Below are 9,117 nucleotides of genomic sequence, written 5' to 3'. Positions count from 1 at the left end.
CATAAGTCTGACATGACAAGAGAGACACATCGATGAGTCATAAGATATGCACGGGCTTCATTTTCAAAATTTGGCACAGTCATGACAGGCCGTCATGCGTTTTGACTAGCTTATATTTAATCAAACAACCAAAAGAATAATACGTAGTAGTATAAATTATTAAGTGGCTGAGCATGGCACGCAGGCACGACACATAGATTGGGCTATGTATGGGTACCATGACACAATATAAATCTTGGACCATCCTAGGCACGACCCATTAGTACGGAACATAGGCCTAGCTAGTGACCTACACGGCCCAGCCTGTCATAATCCTGTTTGTGTGCATCTTTACTTTGTGGTTTGTCTATTAGTAAAAAAACATGTGTTCATAATAAGCACACAAGCAGAAAGAGATGTCAAAATGGGCAAGATATTATGAAACAAAGATAATGAACATAATGTATGTGCTTCTAGCTTGTAAAATTAGTGGACATTCTACCATACCCTTAAGAAAGGGAAGCAACTTGTCCACTAGACTTGCTCCCAAGTCGTTATCAAAAGATAAATAAATAAATAAATAAATAAAGAGAGAGACTTGCTCCCATAGTTTCATATGATCAATAATCGAAGGACAATATGATTTAGAAGTTGTTAAGAGTTTAAGACCAATCTATAACTTAAGTAACGTAATACCAAACTTTATCAAATCATCGTGATTAATTAGTAAGCTGATTCTTTCAACTACAAGAAATGTTGTGATATACAGAATATGCAATAATAATTGGAAAGTGGATATATTGCATGGGATTTTCGTATAAACATCAACTATAGATTAAAAAAAATGAATAATAAAACTTTAGCCTACTCTTATACCAACGCAAAATAAAAGATCGTGACTTTTTTTCTCGTTGGCTCTAGAGGACTAACTCAGCTAAAATATTAAGCTAATTGATAAAATTTATTATTGATTTATACACGTAATGCAATTATTTTTTAAAAAAAATTACAATTTTGTAACCCTAATAGACGTTGATTGCCAGATTGCAGTTTTGCACCCACCTCCATGACCATGAGTGGTTTAAGCTCAATTCTACACACACAAACAAAATTGACATCATTTCCAAAACCCAAGTTTATGTTTGTGCCCCGTTCAGGAAAAAAAGTTTATGTTTGTGTAATTCATTTAACTTAAGCGAGTTTGATCATAAGCTTATTAGGGGATTGTTTAAGTGTTTGTAAATTGCTCAATTTTTAAATGGAGACGAGTTTATCAAGAATAATTTTTTAGAAAAAAATTATATTGTTATTGTGACTCATAAAAATCTCAAAAAAAAGTCAAACTTTTATTAAACACAATTTGAGCTTATTTTATAAAAGACCTTATTTGATCTAAAAAGTTTATAAAGAAATTGTTCATGAAGTTAATTAATTAATTAAATGGATGAATATATTTATGTTCATATTTAATCTCATTTACTAGATTCAAAAACTGTTCAAACTCGGTGCGTTTCTCATATGCTCAAAACATAATTGAATTTTAGTCAACTTTATTATTCGAATTTCTTTAAAAAAAAAAAATATTATTATACGAATTGTTTTCTTTTTTTTTTTTTTTTTTTTTTTATAATTATGTCTCGGCTTATTTACACCTCTATATAATCATCACCACGAGTCCACGACACTACACCACGTACTTGCATTACTTCAATCTAAAGTCTTGAAAAAAAAAGAGAACTTTATTTCCAAATGATATAAAAACTTTCCTAAAACGTTCTCCATACATATAAGGCAAATGTACTTTCAGACATATATGGAGCTTAAAGCATATTGAATTATTGATACAGAAAATCGAAACTTTTATTACACGAAGAAATAGCAATACAAACATACTTGTGCGTGCCCATACAAACAAACCTTACCATAAGGAAGTACAATATGTAAAAATAGAAATAACGATTAATTAAAGGTAGTACAATCTGCTGGAGCAAAGGAAACTTGCTTAGCTTGTAAATCATACCCGACCTCGAAATTAACCTGAGCAATGTTCCCAAATATCGGAGTACTATCCGTAGCTACCATTGCCAAGCAACTAACATCTTCCTCAATTTGCGTAAAAGTGTTGATTGCCTTTAACACCACTTCGGCCCCTTGAAATTGGAATGCAACGTCTGGAGGACTTAACTTCCCTGAATCCCCTGTATTGTAACAGAGGTCGTGACCTTCGATTAGGCTCGGTACCTTGTTAAGTCCAATGGCATCCTCCAAAGCATCCCTTAAGTCGTTGTAGATGCTCGATGGAAGCATTGTAAGAGTGGTACCAGAGTCGATGATCATGTCCATACCTACCGGGATTTGGACCGGGCTATCCCTACCCTTGACGCTAATGCTGTCGAGGGTAAGCTGGTAGAATGTGGGAAGTTCTCCTATTTGGAAGGGGGTTGACACTACCTCGGAGCCTTTTACATCGGCTCCAAAGGTAAGCTTGCTTGAGACGTCGGAAGTTAAAGGAGCTAAGCAGTAGGAGAACTTGTAGTTGATTTTTGAACCAAGTTGCGATATCAAGGAAGACGGGCCTGCCCCTAGTCCAACGACTCCCTCTCCTTGGATGCCAAGAGAGCCTTGTTGGTGCGACCCACACCCGAAAACGGATGTGGTCGAAAGACTCGACGAGGTACCATCAGGAGAGGGTAAGGTAAGTGTTTCAGTGGCTAAGATGCCCATAGTTTGAGTATTATCACCGTAACTATTTTGATAAGCACACAGTGATGATGACTCGTAACTGTTGTAATTATTATTATTAATCGAAGCACAACTAGTAGCGAGACCTGGTTGGGCGCAATCCGAAGAAGGGCAAGGGACTAAATGAAAGGACGAAGATTTGGATGGATCGAAGAGTGGAGATTGTTGTTGGAAACAATTGTTACAAGGTTGACATTGGACCCAAATAAGGTCACTACCCGTGTCTGCCACGGCTAAAAATTCGACTTCTGGGGTACCAAGGGCAATTTCCAAGAGGTATGATCCACCATTAGGAACTAAAGCATATGAATTTTCATCATTTAGGCTATAATATTTTGAGGATAGTTGAATATTGTGGCCATGTGATATATAGCCTAGGGGTGCTTTCTTTAGGCGCTCTTGTGGTGTCATGGAAGAGTTGTAGTAAGGCGAAAGTGGTGAATCGCGATGGATTAGATTGACCTTGAATACGCCATTAGAAGTGGCTAATTTTCGAGCCTCTACTGAGACCGAATAAGGGGGTTCGAAGAAAGAGGACGATGCTAGCAAAAGAATTAGGAAGATATTAGGCAAAGTAAAAGCATGCATGTTGTTTGCTAATTAAGTAACGTTTATGAAAATGCTTAATAAGTAAGAGATATGTTATGGTTAATTGGTTACATACATCGGTTTATATAATCGATCGTATCCTTGTCAAGGCAAAACCATACAATCTGCTCCACTAGTTGCAAAGTTTCCCTTGTTTACTATGCCAAGTCGTCTTTAGTCAAGGTCTCTGTTTTCTTGTGTTATAAGTTTCCCTCGTTTACTATGCCAAGTCGTCTCTAGTCAAGGTTTCTGTTTTCTTCCTTCTGGGTAGGGTCTGCGCAGGGTCTAGTAATACCTGGACTCGTATCTATCTATAACTTCTTTCCTATAACCATACCCTACCCAGACCATTAGGGTCTAAATTTTTAAGATCCTTACCCGGACCATATGGGTTTTGTAGGGTCTTACCTTTTTTTCCCATAATTTTTTATCGTCTTTTTTTAGTAAACGATGACATATATGTATATAGCATGCAATAAAAATAATGATAATAATATTACATGAGAACGTTATAATTAATTTGACAAATCATACAACAAGTATGAAAAAAATACTCGTAACTTAAGTACGTAGCTCAAAATATTTGTTTAGATATGAAACCCGTCAAAATGTGCGTTCCTTTGTATATTATCCTATGATCATTATACCTGTAGCAACATGCATTAAGCAATACACACCTGTATCCATATTGGTACCTGGTACTTTGAATGATATTTTGAATAAACAAAGTGCACATGATCATGGTGAACAATATAAATTGCAATATACATTTAATTGCCAAGACATAACTTTTATCATTAGAACTCATTGCGTTAATTCTTCATAATTTTGTCGCTATTAAAATCTTAGGAGGTTCCATAGCAAAAAAGTAATTTATATTTTAACGATACATACTTCGTATGTCTTTCTTTATTGACAAGTAGTGGAATCTTGTTGTATTTTGTTTTTAAAACATCACTATCATAATAACCTTTGTGGTAGAGATGGAAATAGGTTGAGCTGACACAAGAGTTGGTTAGAACTGACACTAAAATGGCTCGATTTGGCACAAGCTCGCGCTCAAAGTAAGTACATAAGTAGAGTGAAATGTCAAAAAGGGTAAAAATATTACTTCGTATGAAACAAAGTGTATGTGCTTTTAGCTTGTAAAATTAGTGGATATTCTACCATACCGTTAAAAAAGGGAAGCAACTTGTTTACTAACGACGTACGACGACCAAGACTTGCTCTTAAGTCGTTATCAAAAGAAAAATATATATATGAATAAATAAATAAAGAGAGAGACTTTCTTTCTTTCAAAAAAAAAATAAAGAGAGAGACGTGCTTCCACATAATCAATTATCGAACAACAATAAATTTTAGTTATTGTTAATGCTCTCAAATTTTAAATCGAAATCGTTTAACTGTCCGAAACAAACCGATCTATATGAGAACCGAACTAATTAAAAATCGTTTTTTTTTAAACCTAAAATCGACCCGAATCGTATATGAATGAACCCGAAACTGAGCCGGTCCGAATAACGTAACACCGTATAAGAACCGAACCAGTTCTAAACCGAACCAAAAAACAACCGAATTGTTTCTAACCCGAAACCGCTTTCAACCACCGTTTGAACCGGGATAAAAACAGTTTACACCGAACCGTTAACAACCCGCGACCTGTTTGCACCAAACTGTATATAAGTCGAATCGTTTATAAACCGAACCGCTTGCAAACCGAATCATTTATAAACCAAACCGTTTATAAATCGAATTAGCTACAAACTGCTTACTATAAAGAGAATATTAAAATCAAATTAAACAGTAAAAATTATAAAAAGGTGATATTAATAAAATATATAATGAGACAAATTTATAAAGATCACTCATGACTAAATTATGTTTTACTGTTTTATAGATTAGTAGTAATTTATGGTCAATGACCCCAAAAATGATAAAGGGACGGAGGGAGTATAAAAATTAAAGTTAGTGATGGTGTAGATCATTATACTACTTAAACTACACGAACAATGATATTTACCTAATCTTAAAATTACAACTCAAATTATTGATCCAGTCAAAATAATGTTTACTAATCTATAACTTTGTACTAATAAATACGAAGTATTTAACTATGAGATGGTTAGATGCTATGTGTACGTATGATCGATTGAACGAATCAATATTACCTTGTTATTCATTAATGTTTTCTTTCATTATACAAATCAAACTCTTTTGTAATATCTTCATAATTTTATGAAAATATATAATGATAAACGAGTCATTATTATCAGTCTTGTTGATTAATCAAGTATCGAATTACCAAATTGTAAATTTCGATTTCACAAGAACTCATCAAATCATGACTATGACACTATTAATTAAATGATTAAATCAGAAGCAGGTAATAACCTAGTTGTAAAACAATACTCCGTAATACATTAATACACTAACTTTTATAATCTACTTCGTAATAAACTAGTAAAATCAGTATGACACTATGACTAAACTTGAAACAAGACATGATATGTATTTATTAGATCAATGAGAATTTGTATATAATATGATGCCTAAATATGAAGTGATAATTTCTGGACTTAATATAAAACTTGTTGAGCAACAAAAAGTTGGCAAGTACTATCAAGTTTCAAAACAAAAAAATTTAATTGCCCGAATCCAAACGACTTGATAAACAATCGATTTTTTTGAAATAAAAAACCAACTCAAACCGTAATTTAGTAAACTCAAAATGGAACCGATCCCAATGATGTTAAACCGTATAAGAAATTAAGAACCGAATTAGTTATAAACTGAACCGAAAAAGAATTAAACCAGTTATAAACTAAACCGAAAAAGAACCAAACTGTTTCTAACCTGAAATTGTTACTAAATCGAAACTGTTTGAACCGGGATAATAACCATTTATATTGAACCGTTAACAAACCGCAACCTGTCTGCACCGAACTGTTTATTATCCAAACTGTTTACAACCCGAACCGAATTAAAACCGCTCAAGAATAAACCGAAACCGAATCGAACCGATATTATTTAAACCGAACTGAAACCGACCCGTAAGACACTTGAACCCATTTGAAACCGACCTAATTTAAAATCGAACCGAACCTGAACTGTCAAACCGTTTTGACAGTACTAGTTGTTGTTACGAGTTACGACCCATCTATCACTTTTGAGTAGCATAATAACTAACTTTATCAAATTATTGTGAACAATTAGTAAGTTGATTCTTCCAACAAGAATTGTTATGATTTACTCGATTATAATTGGATGGTGGATGCGTATTATAGTGCATCCTATAAACATCATATCATATCATATAACTAATATATAAAGCTAAAATTTTAGTCAGGCGACTGTTTATGCTAAATTTCGTCAAGTAGGATTTGATGTGGGATACGGGCTACGGATCAACTTAATTAAAATAAGGAGCATGGAATGCAGAATGTAAATAACAGAAAAATAAAGGGAGAGGAAGGAGACATGATATGGTGACGCGGAAAACCCCAATGAAGATGGGTAAAAACCGCGGGTGGCAATGAGGCCACCAATCCACTATAATATGGGCATAAAGCCAATGATTACAATTACATTGCATACTCAATATGTAGGAAATATAATGTAAATAAATACAAGTAGGCGTAGCAAGTGACTTTCATAGTACGGTAAGGAGGTATGCGGAACATTTGTGTTAGGGTTATATGTTTATATGGTTGCTCTTGGGGGAATAAAATATAGTAGATGGTTAGTGGACTTTACTATGGCATAGGAGAAGCTAAGCTATGAATTATACTAAGGTTGTATGGATTTTGTAGTGGAATACACATGTGGACAATGGACTAGGCTCATGGGGGTATTTCGTATGAGCCGCATGTAATAATAGTATGGGGAGGCTTGGCTATATCTCCTTAGTGGAATGTCTACATGGATATATATATGAGTAATAGTGTAGTTTTGGGGAGGTTAATACGTGGGATTGGAGTGGGTTTAATGAGAGTAAGGCTTCTCTATTTATAAGGCATTTGAAAGGTTGGAGGATAGTAGGGGTGAACTCCTTGAAAGTAGGAGGTGGCGGTTGACATCTTTACTTGGTCTTCCGACGAACTTGGACTTCATTAGGGAGTACATACATCGTAACAACCTTGAGTACTTATTCTTGTTGACCTATTATTTCTCCTTGACTTTAGGGACCACTACTAACTATCTTGACATGGTCTTGTATATCTTGGTCTTGAATGTCAACGTCGGTCAACAGTTGTACAAAATGTCCCATAACAATAGCCCCCATTTTCTTAGTTGGAGCACGGCGAAACTAGGAAAATTATACTTACTTTAATTTTGACTCCGTCTTCATTTCGATATTAGTATCATTGCCTTTGTGTCTTGACTCTTGATGCCTTCGTCATTGGTCTTTTTAGAGGTCATAATTTGTTCATATGTAAGCTTAAGTTGCTGCCATATCAATGTCAATGATGTTATTGGACGTTGTTCGTCGAGTCGAAAGCTAGTGTCAACTTTATTTGGAAGCAAGTGTCGCCAGGACGAAAGATGGTCGTCGACGGACAGAAGCATATGTCGTCGACGAATTAAAGATGTTCGTTGACGAACAGAAGGAGGTTGTCGACGGACGGAAGGCGGTCTCCAACGGACAGAAGCCGATGTCGTTGACGGACGGAAGCCGATGTCGTCGACGGACGGAAGCCGATGTCGTCGACGGACGGAGGCTAATATCGGTGACGGACGAAAGCTGATCGTCGACGGACATAATTTGATGTCGACGACGTCGGAAGGACTTTGTCAATGTTGAACGTTGGTTGTGATAATGGTCACGACGTTAGTCGGAGATTGTCAACAAATAATGAACTGGCTACAAGGCCAAAATAGGTGATTCGGGTGCTAAGACCATTGAAGAAAGAGACGATGTCTATGTACACTGGCGATAAAGCCAAATCTCTAATGTTGTAACATAGATTAAGTACTTGGACAATTAGATGATAGAATTACTTTAAATATGGATAATAATTATAGAAAGACAATAAATATACTTACTTTTGATCCTGCATCAACATGTCGTTAGAGGATAATATAATAATTCATTAATATGAAAGACATTAAATTAAACTAAACATGTTGATGATAGTGATGTTGCTTTAGGGTCGCTCAATCCGAGGGTAGAGCAATTGAATCGTTGTCATTATAGCAATAACCACGATGATACGTTAGCTCTTTGTTATGACCTATGGTGTCGAACTCGGCCCATTTAGGCGACAAAAACTCTTTTCAACATGGTGTCTGGCGACGAGGCCGCATATGTAATTTGAATGCAATCAATAAGGGATTTCTTAATGTGTTAACTCATTTTATGGCGTTAAGGCCAATCGGAAAACTTTGTTGCGATGTCCGACACTAAGTTTGTTGAATGTATTTAGTGTTCACACTTGGTGTCACAACCAAGTGGCGCTTTCGTCATAATAAATTCAGGCGTCAAGGCTATTAACATTTCAAACGTTTTCTTTGTACGGAGATAACATTCGATCGCTTTGTCTTGCACTTTTTAAAGTACAAAATATTTGTCGTATGTGATAACTTTTGTAACATCGTTGAGAACAAAGACTTGTGAGCAAATATAATCATTGCATGACTTTGTATCGGAGGGTAGTTCCTGATCTGCTGACATTGGACATTATGTGTCTATGTTACCGATGCATGACAAAAACAATTTAAATTAGAGAACAAAAAATAAATGTTTCATAGATAAAATATTGAAGACATGCAAATAAATAAAAGAATGTTTTTCTAAAATGATTTTTTATC

At 35.1% G+C, this 9,117-nt stretch overlaps 1 pseudogene; it reads right to left on the bottom strand.

Moving 5' to 3' along the window:
* Positions 1–1,699: 1,699 nt before the first annotated feature.
* Positions 1,700–3,375, bottom strand: LOC145641783 (aspartic proteinase CDR1 pseudogene; annotated as a pseudogene).
* Positions 3,376–9,117: the final 5,742 nt, after the last annotated feature.

The sequence above is a fragment of the Chenopodium album genome, chromosome 1 (assembly GCF_948465745.1).
Source record: "Chenopodium album chromosome 1, dcCheAlbu1.1, whole genome shotgun sequence".
Taxonomy (NCBI): domain Eukaryota; kingdom Viridiplantae; phylum Streptophyta; class Magnoliopsida; order Caryophyllales; family Amaranthaceae; genus Chenopodium; species Chenopodium album.
This window is presented reverse-complemented; position numbering and strand designations above follow the sequence as displayed.